Source organism: Schistocerca americana, chromosome 2 (assembly GCF_021461395.2).
Source record: "Schistocerca americana isolate TAMUIC-IGC-003095 chromosome 2, iqSchAmer2.1, whole genome shotgun sequence".
NCBI classification, from domain to species: domain Eukaryota; kingdom Metazoa; phylum Arthropoda; class Insecta; order Orthoptera; family Acrididae; genus Schistocerca; species Schistocerca americana.
The window spans coordinates 253,187,728-253,210,878 of NC_060120.1; positions in this window are offsets into that span (position 1 = coordinate 253,187,728).

Genomic DNA, 23,151 nt, shown 5'->3' on the forward strand with positions numbered 1-23,151 from the left:
TCATCTCTTCTCAGCTACTGTCTTATTTGCTTCTTTCTTCCTTTTTTTTTAATTCCTCTCTTCCTAATTCGGTCCTTTCTCAGAACCACAGTCTGAAGGCCTTGTTCTTTCTTCTCACTACCTCCTTTACTCTTTCATCCCACCATTGTCTCTCTTTTCACCATTTTCCGCCAACTGCCCTCTCCACCCACAGCTACTGCTGCTTCTATCTCAGCATTTTTAAATTTTTCCCATTCCTCTTCTCCTGTTTTTGGTTTATCCTGTGGTAACATTTCCTTTATAAACTCCTGATATTCTTCCTTGATGCTCTTTTCCTTCAGTTTCTGTATTCTGATTCTCATTTCCTGGTTCTATGTCTTCTTCCATTTGTTCATGATTCTCACACTTACCACCAATAGCTAGTGATCACTAGCCAATGCCTCAAATGGAAGTACCTTTATACCCATAATACTCCTCTTCATTCCTCAATCATAAAACATGTAGTCCACCAAAGGCTTCTATGCTATATTCCTGTTGTAGCATGTTACTTTGTGTCTCTCTTTCTTCCAAAACCAGGAGTTACCTATCACTAAACCATTTCTCTTGCACAATTCTAGCAATCTCTTTCCTTCTTCGTTTCTAAATCCCCATCTACATCCTTTTGCTCCCAGTACATTTCCATATCCATGCCTTTCACTCCCTACACGTGCATTCAAGTATTTTATGGCTATTATTCATTGTCTATTCAACTGCTTTTGTAGTTCTTCCTCAGAGTTCTCCTCCTTTTGAGATGTACAGCCCAATTGAGGGGCATGTATCTGAACCACCTCCATACTTCTTCTTTTTGTCATTATTCTGATCATCATTATACAGCCAATTATCCTTTGTACCTCTTCTTTTAGACCATCCCTCACAACTACTCTCACTCCCATTTTCCTTCCTTGTTCAATTCCACTACAATATGTAACCTTTCCTCAGTTCCTTATTGCCTTCTCCTTTGCATCTTGTCTCTCCTATGCCTAAAATATACAGCTTTCTCCTTTCCTTGCATGTTAATATTATGTAAAATGGATCTGTGATAGGAAATCTTGTGGGGTGTTGAATTTCGCATTGACTGTAATGTGTTATTTTTCTTTTATTGCACAAAAGCGTGTAATCAGAATAATAGCTGGAGTCCACCCAAGATCATCCTGCAGACATTTATTTAAGGATCTAGGGATATTCACAGTAGCTTCTCAGTATATATACTCTCTTATGAAATTTGTTATTAACAACCAAACCCAATTCAAAAGTAATAGCAGTGTGCATAACTACAATACTAGGAGAAAGGATGATCTTCACTATTCAAGATTAAATCTAACTTTGGCACAGAAAGGGGTGAATTATACTGGCACTAAAGTCTTTGGTCACTTACCAAATAGTATCAAAAGTCTGACAGATAACCAACAAGTATTTAAGAAGAAATTAAAGGAATTTCTGAATGACAACTCCTTCTACTCCATAGAGGAATTTTTAGATATAAATTAAGAAAAAAAAAATATTTAAAAAATGAAAAAAAAAAATAAAAATAAAAAATAAAGAAAAACAAAAAACACAAAAAAAATAAAGTTGTTATATTAACTTAAGTATGTTGTTAAATTAACCTAATTATGTCATGTATTAGAAAATTCGACTCGTTCCACATCATTACGAAATATCGTATTCATGATCCATGGAACTAGTATTAATCTAATCTAATCTAATCTAATCTCATTGTTATATCTGTCTACCCACTCAGTGACAGATTTAGGCTGGGACAGCCTTCTGTCTAATGGAATGGTACTATGTCATCTCCACAGAAATTGAGTGGCATGCTTTCTGTCTGTGTGTTGGCTGATCAAACTTAAAGCTTAAAGTGCACTTGGCAACGAGAATGGTTTGATCTTTGTACCAAAGTAAACAATGTTATTCCCACGTCAAAACTGTCTGTAGTATTTGTCAAAATCTACTTTTAGTTCAGATAAAACAGATATCAAAGTCTACCATACATTATAGTGAACCAAAATGGCCATTCCATGTCTCGCATCATATCTATGGTACTCTCTCCCCTGTTTTATAATAATACAAAACCAGTTGACCTACTTTGAACTTTTTGTCAATGTACTCCATCAACTCTGTCTGATAAGGATCCCACACCACACAGCAATAATGTAGAAGGGACCTGATAAGTGTAGTGTAGGCAGTCTCTTTCATAGATTTATTGCATCTCCCATGTGTTCTATCAACACAACGCAGTCTTTGGTTTACCTTTCCAACAGCCTTCTACACATGAGCTACACACTGTTGCTCCCAAAGTAAATGTTAGTAATGACATTTCACCAGTTAGTGTGTGTAGAAAATTCCTTAATGCAGACTCTGTACCCTGTTTGATGAAAAGACGTTATTAAGTACATAAAACACATTAAGCAATGTATAATTTATTACTAATTTCAATGAGTAACTGTAAAGTTACTATACAATACACAGTTGATGATGGGATGCACTCTTAATGGAACAGATGAAATCTGTGTAATTGTTCAATGTTCCACTCATTAGGTGTGTTGTTGAGAATAAAATATGACAGTGCAATTGCAAACATAATCACCATCCTTTGTATGTGTACGCACACTACAACAAGACAAGGTGACTCGCAGAAAAGCACGGTGCGACTGTTGGCAGTCAGTCCGTCTGTAGAGGGGCTGAGCCAGACACTGTCCCAGCAAGTGGTGATAGGCTTGCAGATGCTGTCTGTTCCTGCATGTTTGCCCCATTCCACACTCAGCAATGTATGACCTAAAATGACATCAAACATTAACTGGGTCCAGCCTTAATGATGAATCAAAAAACTGAAGTTTTAGAAGCATCTTTTGGGGGTGAAAATGTGCGTAATATTCGGTTTCTGTGGGGTATGCTGGTCCAGGGCTTGTGAGATGTTCCCTTCGCATACGAAAGCAAAAAACGGGAGAGGGGGAGGCGACATCAAGGTCATCAGCGCCACCAGATGCGAGGCAAGTGCGCTGCTGTTGCATCAAACATTTCCAGGCAACATATAGGGGCTGTTCAAAAAGTCTCTCCGCAGTGCCGTATGACTGTTAGCCACGCGTGCCGTATGCCGCAGTGAATATACCGAAATGAAACTCAGTGAAATACAAGTTATTAATTTATTGAATATTTATTTTTATTTATAAATTTCCACATTAAATGTTGAAAGTGTCCCCCCCCCCCCCCCCCCCTGTTGCTGAATACACAATTCAGTTCGTCTTATCATGTTTCCAAACACAAGCTGTAACATTTCTTCTGTAACAGAAGCAGTGAAAGTAGATATTGCAGTTTTCAATTAATCGATGGATTTTGGACGGTTTTTATAGACAGTTGCTTTCGCTGCACACAGAAGAAAAAGTCAGTTGTGTTAGGTCAGGCGATCGTGGAGGCCAAAGTCCCTGTGAAATTATGCGATTGCCAAAAACATCAGCAAGCAGTGACATTGAAGCACGAGCTGTATGCGCGGTTGCACCATCTTGTTGAAAATAACCATTCAGTATTTCACTTAACTCAAGTTCTCCTATGAATGGGTACAGAATATCACTGTTTCGTTGAAAAATATGGGACCCACAATCCGACGTCTAGAAATTGCAATCCAAACTCCTGTTTTCACAGAATGAAGTGGTTCCTCATGAATACATAATGGCTTTGAGTACTCCACATACGAGAATTTTATGAATTCATGAACCTACCTGGGTAAGTGAAACCACGCCTCATCAGTGAAAAACGCTTCATTAAGAATATACCTTCCATTTTGTTGAACGAAATTTTTGAACCATTGACAATAATGCAGTCTCGTGCCATGATCATTATTTTTCAGTTCTTGCACGACTATCACTTTGTATGGGAAAACGTCTAATTTTTTCCTTACAGCTGCGTGGGCCGTTCCGACACTAACATCGATTTCCCGGGCGAGTTTCTTACTGACTTGTTTGGACCACGGACATTTTATCGGAAATATCGAATAGTTTATCCTCAGACAAAACGCTTGGACGACCACTTCTCAGTGCATCTGTCACTGAACCCGTACTTCGAAATTTGTGAATCATATCTCGCACAGTATCGTGATGTGGGAGTGTTGTCTCCGGGTAAACAGAATTAAATGTTTGACGAACTGAAACTGTGTAGGCGATTTACCGCCAGCTTTGAACACTTGTTCGACTAAAAACACATTTTCTTCACTGGTTAGCATTTTAACAGTGACAAAAACGAAACAAAGGAACTAAACTTAAACGTTCACCTCAACACGTAACACACACGAACGATACTACTGACGCTGGCTGTGATAAACGAAACAGTGGAATGTTGGGAGAGTCCACTTGAAGGGAAGTAACCCCAGGCAGGCGAACAATCATCGGCACGCGCGGCTAACAATCATGCGGTACTGCGGAGGGACTTTTTGAACACCCCGTATATAATTGTTGCGGTACAGCATAAAAAGATAAAAATGCTGCAACAGTGAATGAACGTTCCTAAATGTTTAATCATTAGACCGTGGGTCCAGCAGTGCATTTGTGGTCTCCCAATAAATAAATACTGCTAGACACAAGCCCTTAAAAGCTGTAATGTGTTGCACCGAACCAAAATGTTACCTACTGTTTCAAGAGGTAGATCACACAGTACTTAACTGTTCATTTTAAACTTGGATTACCCACCTTTCTTTATAATGGACTACGGTTACTTATATGACAATTCATCTATGTAGCCGTCTTAGAGTGTGACATCACTGAGGCAGCTATCTTGCTCTTGAGGGAACCAACGGGATAAGTACCCTTGAATACGGTAGAGAGTTAGGGGAGGGGGGAGGGAAAGGGGGTCTCCCAGCGTTGGATTTTAACATAAACAAGAACTTGTGAAACCATAATTAATTCCCCTGCATGCAGGAAAGAGGGGGGGGGGGGGGGGGGGGGCGAGAGGTGGGAGGGAAGGAGCCGGTTACAGCACGGTAATAAATTATTCTAATTAACTGAGTTGTCTGACAGGGGATGGGGAGTGGAGTAATAATTGTTGATAAGAATGACAGGTGGGGGAGACTCAGATGACATGTCATAAATCACTGTGCTTGAACTGACAAAACCGTTATACTACTGACCATATCCAAGCAGTGTGCACACTGATAGAGAAATTTACAGATTATGATATCCCATATCACATAGCCTTCAAAGACTACCGGCATTTGATGCAATCAAAACCTGAGCAGTAATGAGGGTTATAGGAAGTGCCTGCATTTACTACAGATATAACAATATAATCTGCTACATTTATGAGAATGCCACTCTACATGTGAAAATAATGGAAGACTGGATCACCGGGAAGGTTCCAGTGAGAAGAGGTGAAAGACAAGTAGACACAATCTCTCCTAACTTGTTCCCTGGGCTCTGAGGGATGTATTCAAGTGCGTATCCTGGAGACAGAAAGATATCAACACAAATGGAAAATATTTCAACCATCTTCAGTTGGCAGATGTATCATCCTCTTTAGCAGCAACATAAATGGTCAACAATGATCTAAGAACTTAAAGAAGCTTCCCAAGCAGTGACACTAAAATCAACCTTGAAAAGACCAAAGTCATGAGCCATGTCGTGTTATGGTCTCCTCTGGAAATAGTACATGAAGACTTTTATCTGGGACACAAAATCCAACTAGGAAATGATATTCAGGTAGCGGAGATCAGCTGGCACATCAGCCCCACCTGGATGGCATTTGGGAAACTTGGTTACATTCTCCACAAATTGAGTACCCATATATATTTAAAGAGGAACTTTTATGACACATGGAGGCTCAAAACACTGACGCTTACAACAAGCAGCACAAACCAACTCTGGGTCTGTCAGAAGGCAATATAGCGTGCATGGAGAGTGCAGTGCCTGCAATGAGTCTCAGAGACAGCATCTAGGACAAAGAGAGTAAGAGATGAATGTGGGTCTATGATGAAAGGCAACCCTACATTTATGGCATTTGCAGACTTATAGAGAGCTTTTGACAGTGTTAATTGGAATACTGTCTTAGAAATTCTGAGGGTGGCAAGGATAAAATACAGAGAGTGAAAGTCTATTTACAACTTGCACAGAAACCATATGGCAGATATAAGAGTCAATCGGCATGAAAGGGATGCTGTGGTTCAGAAGGGAGTGAGACAGCGTTGTAGCCTATCCCCAATCTTATCAGTTTGCATAATGAGGAAAAAAATTGGAGCAGGAACTTAAGTTTAGGGATAAGAAATAAAAACTTTGAATTTTGCTCATGGCATTGTAATTCTATCAGAGTCAGCAAAAGACTTGAAAGAGCAGTTGAACGGAATGGACACTGTCTTGAAACGAGGATATAAGATGAACACCAACAAAAACTAAATGACAATAATGGGATGCAGTCAAGTTAAATCAGCTGATGTTGAGGGAATTAGATTAGGAAATAAGACACATAAAGTAGTAGATGAGTTTTGCTATTTGGCCAGCAAAATAACTGATTACAACTGAAGTAGAGAGGATACAAAATGTAGACGGGCAATGACAAGAAAATTGTTTCTGAAGAAGAGAAATTTGTTACTGTCGAGTATAGATTTAAGTGTCAGCAAGCCTTTTCTGAAAGAATTTATGAATGTAGCCATGCACGGAAGTAAAACATGAACAATAAACAGTTTAGCCACACATTCTGAGACATCAAGGGATCACCAATTTAATACTGGAACGAAGTGTGGGAGATAAAAACTGTAGAATTTGAATACAGTAAGCAGATTCAGAAGGACACAGGTTGCAATAGTTACTTGGAGATGAAGAGGGTAGCACAGAATAGAGTAGCATGGAGAGCTGCATCAAACCAGTCTTCAGACTGAAGACAACAACAACAACAACAACGTTGCTGAGTGAATAGCAAGACTGAACTGGTGTTGGGCAGGACAACTGGTCAGGAGTAACTTCAAATGGACCAAAACACCCATGTACAGGTGTCCAAGGAAGTGAAAGAAAAGTATTGGACACCCTCTGGCGGGAAGAGAACATCCAACGGCATGCGGGGAAAAAATTGGATCGAGAGTGCCCAGCAGATATCAGCATGGAAATATCTGGAAGAGGCCTATGTTCATGAGTAGATATCTAAAGGCTGAAGAAGGACGAGGAGGAGGAGGAGAAGAAGAACTAAGGGAAAAAAGACTTTACATGAATCAGTTTGTAATAAACTGCATGTATCTGAATTTCCTGTGGAATATTTTTCTTTTTTAACTTGTAAAGAGACTTTATGGATACCCTGTATTATAGAAGCTATGCTGCTTTTTGGGACTGCTTCAAATTCCGGAACTTTCTGAAATTGAGAGTCATAAGGAAATTAAAGATTTTACTGTATTTTTTTTTTCTCTCAGATGTACAGAACCATAGGCTGAGATCAAATATTGCATTTACAGCAGCAGTACACTGTTATAGTGGTTCATAGCTTCTCCCAGTGCTTTTTTGAAATAAAAGTCCAAAGGTATACCAGCAGTTCTTGGTGCAAACAGACACAATATTTCGGCAGGTAACCCAGTCACCATCACGAGTTATGTTGAGTTTGTCAGCATTCCTTGATGATGGTGACATGGTTGATTGCCAAAATATTGTACCCATTTTACATTGAGAACCTGCAATATGCCCATGGACTGTTCTGTCCTATCACTGTTATAATTCATGGAAACATTGATCTTGAAGGATACAATCATTTAACCACACCAACCCCAAACCTAAAACCACCGACCTAGACAGTTGAGTCAAATTGTAATGAAATATTGCTAATAGATATACTAATAGATATAGAAAATTAAAGTTCACTCTGAATACAACAACGCATAACTGACAGACTGCAGTGTCAAAACAAGAGAACCTGAGAGTGTATGTAAGAAAACAGAATCTTCAGAGGGGAATAATTTGTGTACCAAGTCTTGTTCTTGGTATACATAAATCAGCTGCCGGTGTGCATCCAAGAAGTTGAAATAGTTTCTTTGCTCATGTCGTGTACATCATAATCAAACCTAATGGAGAAATGAGAAGATGTAATTAATATTTCCTAGTAATTTACTAACTAATTCTCTCTCTAAATTGATTGTTGTTGAATTCAGATAAAATGCAATTCAGTACATATTGCAAAGGCCTGACCATATCATTAGACATTGTGTATGAAAGAAAATCAGTAAAACAGAATATTCTAAATTCTTGGGTGTTTATGTTGAAAGGAACCTGAACTGGAAGTCACATGTTTTAGATCTTCTCAAGCATCTACTCTCTGAACTATTACATTTACAGGTAATAGCAGGATCTGGAGATCAAAATGTCACAAGTTTGACTTACTTATCCACTAATGAATGTCTTTCGACATCACATTCTGGGGCAGTTTGCAGTTGACTTTCATCCACAGTTGCACAATATCTTGTGAGAAGAGGAAGAACACGTTTACTGCACACAAGTGTGTAATATGTGGTGATTATAATAGAATCTCTTGAAGATGATTATGACCTTGCAGTACATTTACTGCGTCATGATATTTGTAGTCGACAATTACCACAGTTAGAAACCAACATTAAAAATTCATAAACATAATACTAGAAGGAGAAATGGACTACACTATGCATCATTCAGGATAAGTAGGGTGCAGAAAGAAGTCAGGTACTAAGCTATAAAACCAATGGACAGCTTAACCAGTGACATTACTGATGTTGTGGTCTTCAGCCCAAACACTGATTTGATGCAGCCCTTGGTGATAGTCTGTGCTAAACAGGCCTCTTTATCTTTGTGTAATTACGGTAACTAATATCCATTCCATTGGTCTCCTTCTACAATATCACCCTTCCCCTGGCTTCCCACAATCACTTCTTCTAGTACAGTTGTGCCATAAATTTATTTTCTCCTCCATTCCATTCAGTCCTCTTCATCAGTTACATGATCCACCCACCTAATCTTCAGAATTATTCTGTAATATGAAAATATCTGCACTGAATCAAGACTGATCATGTGTCCAAACCTTTAAATAAACATGTGGGGCATAGCTCATGGTCTTTCGCTTGTTGTTTTGTGTCTAGAGTGTCAATGAGGTATTCTGTCTCAAGCAGGTAATGATATGGGTGGTGTGTATGTTGCAAATGTTATTTGCATGTACTGCGACTTGTACATTCTGATTTAGTGCGTGCTGCTGGGTATAATGCTGCATTTGCACAAAGTAATACCAAAAAGGGCACTGCTGCTGAAAGACTCTGTTCAGTTATTCAGTGGGTTATTCGTTTGCTGCTACCATTCACATATGTTGTGGAAGGGGGGGGGGGGGGAGGAAGAAGAAGAAGAAGAATGGGGTTAATATAAAACATGAAATTGATCAGTTTCGAGCAGTGTTCTTATCCTTCAAGATTTCGACCAACAGATTCTTCAGTACCTCTTTTATTAAATTATTCGTCAATGTCTCACTGCTAATATAAGACTTTGGAATTAACATTATTATGTTGTGTTGTTGGGTTAAAGAGCAACAGTGTATGGCCACCTGCTATTGATATTAGTGAGCCACATGCAAAATTAATGGCTCTACATTGCCCACACCGTGGGGAACAGGAGAAAACATCATAATCTTTACCCAAGATGTGATGGTGTAAATTGTTATATGCTTTCTGCATCAGTCTTTTCAGAGAAGCATGAATTTATACAAAATTTTGCCTGTTGATATTTTCGTGTTTTTCTTTTTTTTTTTGGACCAAAAGTGCAACAATCTCTGCTTCCTTGCAATTTTCCAAATTTTGTTATGAAGCCACAGAGGTCCTTTTCAATCCTCAATCCACTTATTTGGCACACACTTCTCCAGAGTGTAACTTACGATCGGTTCAAACTTTGCCCATAATTCCCCTACTTATATCGGAACTAAATGATATCCACTCATTGCTTACATAGGAGGCTAACAACCGCTTCTTTGCTCTTTCCTGCGTAAAAACGCTCCTAGCCTTCTCAATGAATTTATTAACTTTGGTAACCATCATCACTACGATTAATATCAAATACTTGTCTCACACTGTTGATGACATATTAATCTGATAACTTCATAGTAATCACATATGTTAGCAAACACCTTCTTTGGAATTGGGATTATTGCATTATTTTTTAAGTCTGAGGGTATTTCACCTGTCGTACGGCTAGCATTCCAAGCGGTATAGTTTTGTTATTGTGGGTTCTTTCAAGGATCTGAATAATTCTTTGGTAACATTGCTTACTCCATTGTACTGTTTTAACTTAAGTCTTCCAATTCCTCTGTGAAGTCCTTCTAGCAGTATCGTACCTTCCATCTTCCTTTCATTGACTTATTCTTCTCTTTCCGTAATATCGTCAAGTTACTTTCCATTGTACAGTCCCCTGTTACTTTTCATACATCTACTCATTGATCTTCCGTCATATTCCTTTCCCCCATTTCAGTCAATCATTGCCTCATGATCACTTTGAAACTCTCAACAATCTCTGGTTCTTCAATTTACCCAGATCCCATCTCCTTCATTCCTACTTTCATGCAGTTTCTCCAGTCTTCCCCTGGAAATGTCCTGCAGTTGAAAATCTTGTTCTAAATCATTGTTTTACAATTACATAAGGTGTCTGAAACCTTATGAATCATATCAGGGTGTATAAACAGACAAGAAAAAAAAGGTCCCGTTTTTTCCTAGTTAAAAATACACTTTTTAGCGGGTGAAAAAACACATTTTTCCAGGCGAAAGATCACGTCTTCAGTGTTAAGCGACAATATACTTTCCCTCAGAGCTGTAAAACTTATCAATCCTTTGAATGGTACATTGGTGTAAAACTTCCCTGCATTTTAGGAACTAAAACCCAGCAAAATAACACATATTTTAGAAAGATCTTTAATATGCAGCAACACGTACACTGCACATTTCGGTATTAGAAAAATATAAATATGAATTCTAGCAAACACAGCCCACTAATTTCCTAAGAGAATAAATCAAGACTGCGATGTGCTTCTGTCAGTCAACCATAACTCATGTCATGTGATCATGACAGCAGATATTCAGAGTATAGGACACGTGATGTCATCAGCCAACAGCAACATCACTGTCAAGTACCATGAACACACCAACAGGAAACATTAATGTTTTAAATTAATGTACATACAGTATAGCTAAAAAAAACTAAGCTGTCACCTTCAATACTGGCATCACAACTTTTTGCTTTTTTTTCCAATTGTGTTGTTAGACAGGATTGTAAGAGCACAGCTGACACTGCAGCAGCTACATATTTCTGAAAAATGATGTAGGCTGAATACATGTTCCAACAAGTACTTCAAATTTTCCATAGAGAAGCAAATTACATGTGAAATTGCTCAAGAACTCATCAAGTACTTTTTTTCAAGGATAAGTGTACTTTTTGCTATCATTATTGCATAGTTTGTAATCTACAAAAGAACTAAAATGAATACAAAAAACTAACCTAGAAGCTTGGTCTTTTATAGCATGTGTTACCCTTTCAGATATACCTAACGTAAATGTGCCAGCAAAATTTTAAATAATGGCATAAATGGCTGATCTTCTAGGCCAGAAACTTCCCCAAGTGGTTGGTTCTCAGAGTGTTAAGTTTCGATGAGAGTCAAACATTCCGCAATTTAAGAAATTTTGTCATTACATATTCTCTCATTTAACATAATTCATCTCATGTAAAAGGAAATTTACCTTGAAAGTAATGCTTCTCAATCCATTATTCACAATGTTTTCCCATAACCTGCTAGAAATGTAAAGCAGTTTGTTGACTTCATCCTAAAGCTTTTGAAACATTTTGCTATCAGCAGATGCCTGTGTGTACACTACATTTGTTTTTGTACATTTTCTTTGGTACTTAAGTTTTATTTTGATGTTATTTTCTCATTCATTTTTATTGGTGTTAGAGTATCAGTTATTATCAATCAAAATTAGAAAAATTTAACTGAAAACCAAAACAGTGAAAAATTACCAGAATTCTAAAACTCCCCAATTTTCTGGATCATACACCCCCTACATATACAGCTGATATTCCTGAGATATGTTGAGTCTTACCTTTATCTACGATAATGATGTAGGCTAAAACAATTAATTAATTTGTACCTGTGTGGGATTTGAACCAGGGTTTCCTCCTAACTAAGCTGATGCGCTAACCACTTTGTCACATTGGCACTACAAAAAAATGGTTCAAATGGCTCTGAGCACTATGGGGCTTAACGTCTATGGTCATCAGTCCCCTAGAACTTAGAACTACTTAAACCTAACTAACCTAAGGACATCACACAACACCCAGTCATCACGAGGCAGAGAAAATCCCTAACCCCGCCGGGAATCAAACCCGGAAACCCGGGCGTGGGAAGCGAGAACGCTACCGCACGACCACGAGCTGCGGACACTGGCACTACAACTACCAGCTATACGAATTACCCTAGTATATGTCCCTCCCCATTACAGATTCAGTTCATGCCTCAGCCCATTGCTATTCCCCCTCTAAACTTGCATCAGTATTGAAGAGGCTCTTCAATACTGTCATAGCACCTTATAAGTAAGGGAATTGAAGTTAATCATGGCTCCACCTCAGGTGTAGGTGATTTATAAATCATATATGAATCACGTACAGTGTGGTGCAGCATTTACCGCATCTGCCTAGTAAGCAGGAGACCGGGGTTCGAATCCTGGTACTGGTGTAAATTTTAATTCATTGCTTCAGCTCAAATCATTATCGTACATAAAACCTTATCGTTTCTACAAATCAGTTCCTCACATTTAATCTTTCATGATTTAATTATCTAGGCTTCCATGGGCGGTGTCAAGACAATCAAAATTCTTCTGGGTGTTGTACCACATCACTGTATAAAATACTTTTTAAACTGGAACCAATGTTTAAACCATATTACAATGGCATTACACAGGGCAAGACTGGTTTTGGTGGATGAAATGTGAATATTTATTTCAGGCAATTGGTATCAATACATTATTTTTTGAAACTTTATTAGCCCTAGAATATAATAGGCCAGTCGTGACACAAGGGGGAGGGTAGGAAGAAAACTATTGGTGTGCCAGCCGACTTGTCAGTGATTGACAACAGTCTGCAGATCTGCATATGGGTTCTGGTGGGCACACTTCCTTCCTGGTGCGCATGGAAATGCACTGACAGTTCCCCTGTACCTGTTTGTTTAGGCTGTCGTGCCCATGCCCAGTGAGGCTTTTACCCCCCAACTGCTCACAGGCAGTTGGAATGGGATAGCTGGCAGCCAGGACACAAAGTTTGAGCCAGCTTAATAATCTAAACTGTCTCTTGAATTTTTTGTTGGTGAGACAACAACTCTTTCACCAGCACACTGGCTTTCTGGAACAAGACAGGCTGTCTGCAGTTATGATGGTGTTCTGCTGTTGTCAATTTAATTATAATATGCTAATCACACATAGCATTCACCTTCTGTTAGTTGTGTGTTAACTGGTCACTCTGTTTCCTCCATGTAGGCAGCTCCACACTCACTAGTTCATTTGTTAACTGCATCCCTGGAGGAACCTATCACATTGTCGATCTTGTGGCTGCTGCAGAAAATCGGTTTGAGACTTTGTTGGCAGAGGATGTTGCCTAGCTAGTCACTGATGCCCTTCACATATGGTAAGTGCACTAGCAGAAGCTTCTCATCATTGCCCTCTTCTCTTGTATCAGTTGGCCTTGGTTGCCTTTCTTATAACATTGTCATAGCCACTGGTGTGAAATGTGTGGTGTTGCTCACTCAGTTCTTCCTTGATTTTGTTAGCATCAGTTATATGGTAGTCACGGGAAGTCAGCATATGCAGAACTCAATACTTCTGAGCTGGTTGATAGTGGCTCTCCATGTGCAGGTACAGATTTGTGTGGAATGGCTTCCGGTACGCTTTGTGTCCCAATGTACCATTCCCAATTCTGTATACCTCCATGTCTAAAAATAGTAACACCCTGTTGTTTTAAGTTTTGTGGGTGAACTGTATATTCTTATGCAGGCTGTTTAAATGCTGAAGGAAACTTCCCAACTCCACCTCCCTTGTGGCCAGATAACCAATATGTCTTCTATGTACCACTGCCAGCAATGGGACCATAACAGTGCAGAAGCTACGGCCATTTGGTCAAAAACTTGCATGAAGATGTCCATATTGACTGGGGAGCCCACTGCCATTCCATTTACTGCTTTTAATATTTTCCCCGCCATGTGAAGTACATTGATGATAGGCATAAGCACACCAGATCACACTTATCAGATGGTATCTGCTCCTGTAGGGTTCAGATAGTCTCCTCTAGAGGTATTTTGGCAAAGAGAGACTTGATATCAAAGCTAACCATAATGTCAGTTGACTTTATCTGTTGCCCCATAGTTAGTTGTACTAAGTGGGAAGAATCCTTCACATATGAGTCAGTCTGTCCCAAAAACAGTGCATTTCAGATGCCAGATGTTTTATATGTAATAAGTAGGTGAACCGATTCCGTTCACTGTAGCTCTCAGTGGGCAACCCTCCTTATGGAGCTTAGGTACTCCATATGTTCTACGAAACACGGGAATTTTTGATGGTGAGTGTCTTGGCTGTGTCAGAATCACTCCTTAGTTCTCTGTAAATGGGGTCACTCAGCAGTTCACCCATTTTCTTTTAATATTCAAAGGTTTCCATCAAAACCGTAGCATTTGCTTTATCCACATCTAGGACCACAATATCTTTGTTATTCCTGAGCTCTTTTATAATTTTCAAACCAAGTCTTTGCAAGGATTCAAAGGTGTTCTGGTTAAATTCTAACAGATGCCTTTTTCTCGTATCCCCCCCCCCTGAAATCTATGTTCTATTATTTTTCTCCCACCTAATATTGAATTCCAGTGCCCCTCACAGCAATTAAATTTATACTTCCCTTCCCTTCATGATATTAGTGTATGTCATGATATATTCTTCCAATCTCTTCATAATCTGTGGAGTTATGTGTATACACTCGTACTACAGTAGTGGGTATGTGCTTCATCTCTCTCTCTCAGCTGACTATAAAAATGCAGTCTCTATCTGTTTGTACTGGTTAAGCCATTAGCCCTACTCCTGTATTACCCCCACTTTGTTGTGTGTTCATAACCCTGTATTCACCTGAGCAAAAATCCTATTTTTCCTGCCTCTGTACTTCACTAACTACAACTGTGTTTAACTTACATCCACCCATTTCTTTTTTCAAGTTGTCTAATCTGCCTACCCGATTAAGGATCCCACATTCCATGATCTGACACACAGAATTAATGAAATCCTCCCAGATAGCACCAACTACTTTATCCAAGAGGATGCCATCATCATTAAACCATACAGTAGGGTCAATCCATACCAAGTGGTCCAGCACTGGTTGCTTGACCATCTCAGGAAAATTTTATATTTGCTGGATGGATTCCTCAATGCTTAGTAGTCACAAAAATATTTTTTTAAAAAATTTATTGTACATTATTGTGGCCCTATTTGTTCCAGGTTGCATGCATTTTTTCGTATTTGCAAGCATCTACATTTTTTACAATTATTCAGTAGTGGATTGTCCTAACTCTTTCAGATAAAATGCATTTAGTTCAACACACTCTGCACTACAAATTAACATTATTATCACTTAGCTGAATGTAGTCTTTAATATACTTTTAATAGTTCAAAGTTATCAGCAACAAATTAAAAAAAAAACCTCAATTTTTGAACAGTAGTTTTCCAAAGAAAGATTAATTTCTCAGCTTTAATATTTTATCTGCTTTGAGATTCAATTGGAAGTTATAGAAAAAAATTACAAACCCGAGACAAAAATATGTTTTTTAACATCTGCGATATCTGGTAGGCTAATCAAATAAAGTATACCAATTGCATAATGTAACACACCACATTACACTAGCTAATGATTATTTGTCGAAACAATGCTGTGGTAATTGTTTCACCAGGCTAACAATTGCATCTGCAAGCCTATACAAGTCTGAGTGTTGTCTTCCCCCTTACACCAACAACAATCGCCTACTCACACTTATTTAGCTAGACGTTCTTGAAGCGTGCAGTTGAGAAATGGTGTCTCAGTGTTATGTTGGCATTATTATTAATGAAGCATGTCATAAAAGTGTGTATGGAGTGTATCCTAAAGACACTACTTAAATCGAAGATTACAGTGAAGAAGAAAAAGTGTTGTTTACTTATGAGTCAGCCCAGAGGTCAAATCAACATGCAAGTACCATGAAATGAAATACTTAAAAAAAATTCATCACCTTTTAGGTCAGTCTTACATGGACCCTTTTGAGAAACATAAGAAACCTATAACAAAAGGTCTGCGAGAAATAACATTTGATCATTATTCTACAAATAAAAGGCCTTTTGTCAATCTCATACCAAGAAAATCATTGTGTCCAACATGTCATTCTAAGATATTTGTAATTCACAAGAGAAAGGATAGTGAAACCTCAGATACAGAATTTTATGGCTTATCAGCAACCATTAAAAAAGTAGATACAGCTTGTGAAATCCTGGGTATATCGCCTGCTAGTAAAATTAGAAAACTAAGTCAAGATAAAAACCAAGTGCCTTGAATACAAAAATTGAGAAACTGGCAGCTACAGTCAAAAATAATTTGGAAGTTTCATTTCAAAATACAATTTGTACTAAAACAGATGAAGTTCTAAAACTTCACCAACCAAATATGATGATTTGATAAAAAGAACTAAAAACTAAATGCAGTACTTCAAACAAGGAGGATAAAATTAAGATTATTAGTTTACTGCCGAATTCCTGGAGTCAAGTAAAAGTTAGTGATGAATTTAATGTGTCAGAATGTCTTGTTAAGTTAACAAGGCAATTAGTAAAAGAACAGGAAATTTTACCTGCATTAAAAAAGAAAAGTGCATCTAATTTGGTAGATGAAAACACAATCCATAAAGTTATTATGATGATGACAATAACAGCCATTTGATGTCTGGCAAAAAAGACTGTTTCTGTGAAAGAAAATGGTTCTAAGATTCAAAGACAAAAAAGGTTAATATTGTGTAATCTAAATGAACTATTCACTGAATTTAAAAAAGAAAATCCTGACATTAAAATTGGAAGATCAAAGTTTTGCATGTTGAGACTAAGACGGTGTATTGTTGCAGGGGCATCTGGCACCCATTATGTTTGTGTTTGTTTGTATCATCAGAATGTAAAGTTTATGATAGATGGGGCCAACCTTAGACAGTCAAAAGAGCTGACTATAAAGACCTTTTGGAAGTTATGGTATGCAATATTGACAGTTACAATTGTATGATCAAGGGAAAATGTGAAGATTGTCCAGGCAATCAAGCCTTACTAGATATGTCTGAAGAATCTGAAGAAGACAATTTGATGGCTGATAATATAAAATACAAACAATGGATGACACAAGACAGAACTGAAATGGTGACAGTCATAAAATCAAGAGAAGAGTTTTTTGAAGTGTTGGTGGCTAACCTTGAAAATCTGAAAATGCATCATTTTATTGCAAAAGCTCAAAGTAAATTCTTGAAAGACAAAAAGCAAACCTTGGCAGCTCATGAATGCTTAGTTCTTGCTGACTTTTTGGAAAATTATTCCTTTGTTGTTCAAGATGAAGTACAAGGGCACCACTGGGTTAACAAACAGGCCACAGTTCATACATTTGTATTCTATTATAAAGAGGAAGATAAACTAATGAGCCACAGCTTGTGTGTCATAAGTGACTAGCTTGAACACAACACTACAGCAATGCACATTTTTCAACTAAAATTAACAAACTATATTCAACAGCACCACCCTTCCATAAAAAAAATTGATTTACTTTTCGGATTGGGCAGCAAGTCAATATAAAAACAAAACAAAAAAATTATTAACATCTCCTTTCACAAAGAAGATTTTGGGTTTGATGTAGAATGGCACTTTTTCACTTCATGCCATGGGAAGAATGCTTGTGATGGTGTCAGGGGTACAACAAAGAGAGCTGTCACAAAAGCAAGTCTGCAGCGGACTGCTGGCAATCATATGATAACACCTCAAGAAATGTTTGAATTCTGTAAAAAACATATCAAAGGAATTACCTATGTTTTTGTGCAATATGAGGAAATACAAGAAGTCTATGACAGTGTCTTGAAGGAAAGGTACAACGCTGGTCAGATGATCAAAGGCACTTCATCTTTTCATTGTTTTGTACACCATTCACACAACTTACTGAAGTATAGGATCACATCAACTCTGCCTGATAGTGAACTTAATCAATGCAGAAAACTTGTACAACTGGTTCTTCAAAATAAAGACATAGCGGCTTGTGTTTACGATAAACAGTGGTGGATTGGCGAAGTTGATAATATTGACTGTCAAAACCAAGATGAACATGTTGTATTTTATCACCCTCCAGAACCAAGGACATCTTTTAAAAAAAATTGAGAAGGATCAAGTTTGGATGCCACTTAAAAATGTACTAAGGAAGCTGTCTCCCATGGAATTTACAACTGTGAATGGGTGAACTTATAATCTAACACCCAAACTGCGTGAACAAATTACTCAGATGTTCACTGAGCGATGTACTAAAACAAATAAGAGAAGAATATAATGTAATTAGTAGACTTATTTTCAATTAAAAAAGTAAGTAATCATATATATGATTAAATTATATGCTGTAACTGATATATTTTATTCCATAAGCCTAGATATCACAGATGTTAAACATGTATTTTTGACTCATGTTTATAATTTTTTTCCGTAACTTGCAATTTAATCTCTAAGTTGAAATTTATACTGAAGTTTGATATCATAAAGGTCTATTAACTGTGAAATTTTCAGATTTTTATCTGGTCCCCCAACATAGATATTGCAGACCACAAAACGGAAAAATTTTAAAAATCCATTTTTTAAAAATAGTGTATTTTTTAAGTGTAAGCTGCTCACCACTGACACTCTATAAAAAGTAACTATACTATACAGTGTAATAGCAGAAAAACATTAAAGCTGTGAAATTAATCTTTCTTTGGAAAACTACTGTTCAAAAATTGAGTATTTTTTTTTAATTTGTTGCTGACAGCGTTGAACTATTAAAAATATATATTGAAGAATACATTCCGCTAAGAGATAATGATGTTAATTTGTGGCCCAGAGTGTGTTGAAGTTAACGTATTTTATCTGAAAGGCTTAGGACAATCCACTACTGAAAAATTGTAAAAAATGTAGATGCTTGCAAATACAAAAAAACGATGCATGCGGCCTGGAACAAATAGGGCCACCATTTCAAAATGATAAACAATAAATTTTTTAAAAAACATTTTTGTGGCTATTAAGCATTGGACCGAGCGAGGTGGCGCAGTGGTTAGCACACTGGACTCGCATTCGGGAGGACGACGGTTCAATCCCGTCTTCAGCCATCCTGATTTAGGTTTTCCGTGATTTCCCTAAATCGTTTCAGGCAAATGCCGGGATGGTTCCTTTGAAAGGGCACGGCCAATTTCCTTCCCCATCCTTCCCTAACACGAGCTTGTGCTCCGTCTCTAAAGACCTCGTTGTCAACGGGACGTTAAAAAACACTAACCTAACCTAACTAATGATTGGGGAATTCATCCAGCAAATATAAAATTTTCCTGAGATGGTCAAGCAACCAATTATTTTTTTCTTTGACCACTTGGTATGGATTGACCCTCTAGGGAAATAAAGAAACTTTAGTTTGTCCTTACTTTCAGCCGTTTACAGTATCATTGTAGCAAGCCTAAATTTGTGAATGTTAACAATGCAGGAGCAGTTAGTCAACCAGGCTACTGGCCCTGGAACTATCTTCAACATCATAGTGAGAAATCACATTTATTACGCATGTTTTACAAAAATAACTAACAAATAGAAGAATGAGATAGCTGACAAAAGTCTGCGCATGATTTTTACTTATTTAATGTTGTGAAACTTAAGAACTAGTAGTGAGCAATTATTCTGTTTCCACTGAAGAAAGAATACTGTTTCCATTGACAATACAAAGAGGTACTTCAATATGGAGGTAATTCACTCAGGATATTTGCACAACTGCTGAAAGAAGATATTATTTGCAAACTGTTTGTTGTGTTATGTAGGCACTTTACAGCCAAGAAAGGCAGAAATGTCAATAGAAGCTATAACCACATATTTTAAAGTATTGCTACATACTGAGAAAAAGATTCAGGGTGTATATGTGGACAAGGAAGAAAATTTCCCTGATTTTTCCCGAGGAAAATGCATTTTCTCCCGTGTGAAAATACACTTTTTCCGTGTTAAGTGACAATATACTTTCCCTCCGAACTGTAAAACTTATCCTTTGAATGGATATGGTTTTATATGTTATTTTATGTGTTATTTTATATGGCGCATTTCCTTCGCAATTTAAGTTTTATTTTCGTTTTTTTCTCTCGTTCATTTTTTAATGCTGCAGTGTTATTCTGCAGTAGTGGGATACAGTAATATTCTTTGTTAGAGTATTGGTTCTTACCAGTCAAAATTACAAAAATTTAACTGAAAACCAAAACAACAAAAAATTCCCGGAATTCTAAAAAATTCCCGGGTTTTCCCGCTTTTCTCTCGGATGAAAAAATTCACGGGTTTTTCCTGGATCTCCCGGGTCGTATACACCCTGAGAGTGTTAACAATACCACCCATGAAGAAAGATCACTGGATGGTAGTTTGATTCCGTTTGACATGATTACATGTCCAGTTTCCAAGTACCTGCCTCATTTGGTCATTGCCAGTGTAGACAGACAAGAAAGCTACAAACTTAATGAAGCAAGTCATGAATGTGATGGCAGTTCTATATTGTCAGCAAGAGCTACAGAAAGAAGCTGCTACTGACAAGCAACAAAAAAAGTAACTGCCATCACGGCCCAGAGGGCCAAGCAATGCTGACCGAATGCCATTTCGTTCTCTAGCTAAAAAAACTGAAAAGGAATCTTTCGTGGCATAGTTCAATTGTGTTCTAAACACCAATCTTGACCCTGCCAAACACCTGTGAGATTCCTATAACAGCATATGAAATACCTTATACAAAATTAGCCTCTATAAAAAGACTGAAAGTGACAATGATTGCATACATGTTGACTCATCCACAGTACTGCTACTGAGATGTAGATATTGCATTTTTGTTGCCCTATGAAATTATATGATGTCTACTTTCTTTATTACATATATACATAAAAAAATCTAGGGAAACAAAAGAGAGAGACGACACAAACTTCAACAACTTTATTGAGGATTCAAAAAACAATCCAGACTACTCCACTGAAGTTATTGTCTTTTACTGTTCACTCACAATCAAGAAAATAGCTACTAGTAATATAAACTGAATAAATATAATTTTCCAGGCTTATTAAAACACCTTTGGATCGACTTTTACTGTACAAAGGTCACACAATACAGAATTTGACTTGTCCACTGCTGTAGCTCAGGGTATTTTAAACATATTACAATCCATCATCACTGTGAGGAGCAGAATTCTTAAGAGGAATGGCAGGTTTCTTAATTTTCGTAGAACAATAAAATGGAAAATAGAAAACAAAATGGAACATTCAAGCACTACAAGAGACTGCAATTGACTGTTCCTCTAACTTACTTTTTCTTTGAAACAAATAAAATTGGTTGTATATATGAGCGGAGGGGGGGGGGGGGCGAGAGAGAGAGAGAGAGAGAGAGAGAGAGAGAGAGAGAGAGAGCGAGAGGGGGGGGGGGGAGGGAGAAGGAGAGGGAGAGGGAGAGGGGGAGAGGGGGGGTGGAGAGAGAGAGAGAGAGAGAGAGAGAGAGAGAGAGAGAGAGAGAGAGAGAGAGAGAGAGAGAAGCTACCGGTTGCCACAGGAAGCTCTTACAAAAGTATACTATGATAATTTTTACTTGTGTAGACATAATCATGTAGAAAATACAGATTTTATCTAGAAGTCCTGCAATATGATAAGATTAGGGATCAGATAACTAGAACATAGCTCAAGACATAATTATTTGTGAAATGTGCTTCATTTGACTTCTCATCATACAATGTCTATTTAAGATTATTACTTTCATTTATAATAAAATCACTGAAAATCTAAATTGTGAAAGAAAGACAATAAATTAAAAATATTCCAAGTATGAGCTTGCTCTGTAACTGTAATGCCCCTCCACTCAATATGCACAAATTCTCCTGTCTGTTTAACAGGCAACATATCTGTTGTCACTGGTATTAGGAGGCACTTCACCAATTACACTTACAGCTTTCATTTGTCCATCAGTTTACTTTCTTATGAAGGTGAAAGCATTGCAACACTGTATAACATTCATCAGTTTAATAAGGTTTTCAGTTAATGCACGAGCACTGTATGAGAGATATTAACCACAGTACCACGAATAATACACAACCCAGCCCACCAACTTCAAACCTAAGTATTGGAGTAATCTGCTAGTGACACAAAAAGGATTAAGCAGCATTTACCATGAAACAGTCGGCAGCGTGCGGTTAGCATAGCTGCCTCTAGATTGCAGAGCCCTGGGATCAATTCCCACACAGGTCAGAGATTTTCTTTGTTCGGGGATTGGGTGTTTGCATCCTAAACATTCCATCTCACCAATGTGCATGTCACAAGAGTGGTGTCAAATAGAAATGCTTGCACCAAACAGCAGAAAACAAACCCCAGATGGGGTCTCCTGGCCAATAATACCATATGATAGTTTCATTTCACTTTGAAATAATGTGAAAAATTATGCAAATTAAAATATTGCTTTCTTGTATTATATTTATATTGAATCAGTGCTCAGTGAAACAATGTTTACAACTACATTTTTGTTTCTGATTAAGAAGGAAAACAATAAAGATTCTTTTCTCTGCTTTAATTGGTTTTACTCGTGCGTCATAATATGCAAATGAATTTCTGAGAAGGAAAAAAATCACTGATACATTGCAAGTAAGAAAAATATTATAAGACTGTAAACAAACCATCCGGACCAATGAAAGATTTTACCTATGCAGGTTATCAACAGCATTTCTTCTGTTATAGCCTGAAGCCTCCTATGAACTACGACGACATATCATCCAGCTTCCTCAGTCGTTGTGTCAACATGATATATGGCTATCAGAACACAGAATCTAAACCATATTGTACCTGATCAGACATCTGTCCATGCTTCTTCAGTACATACTTGCCATAGTTTAAGGCTCT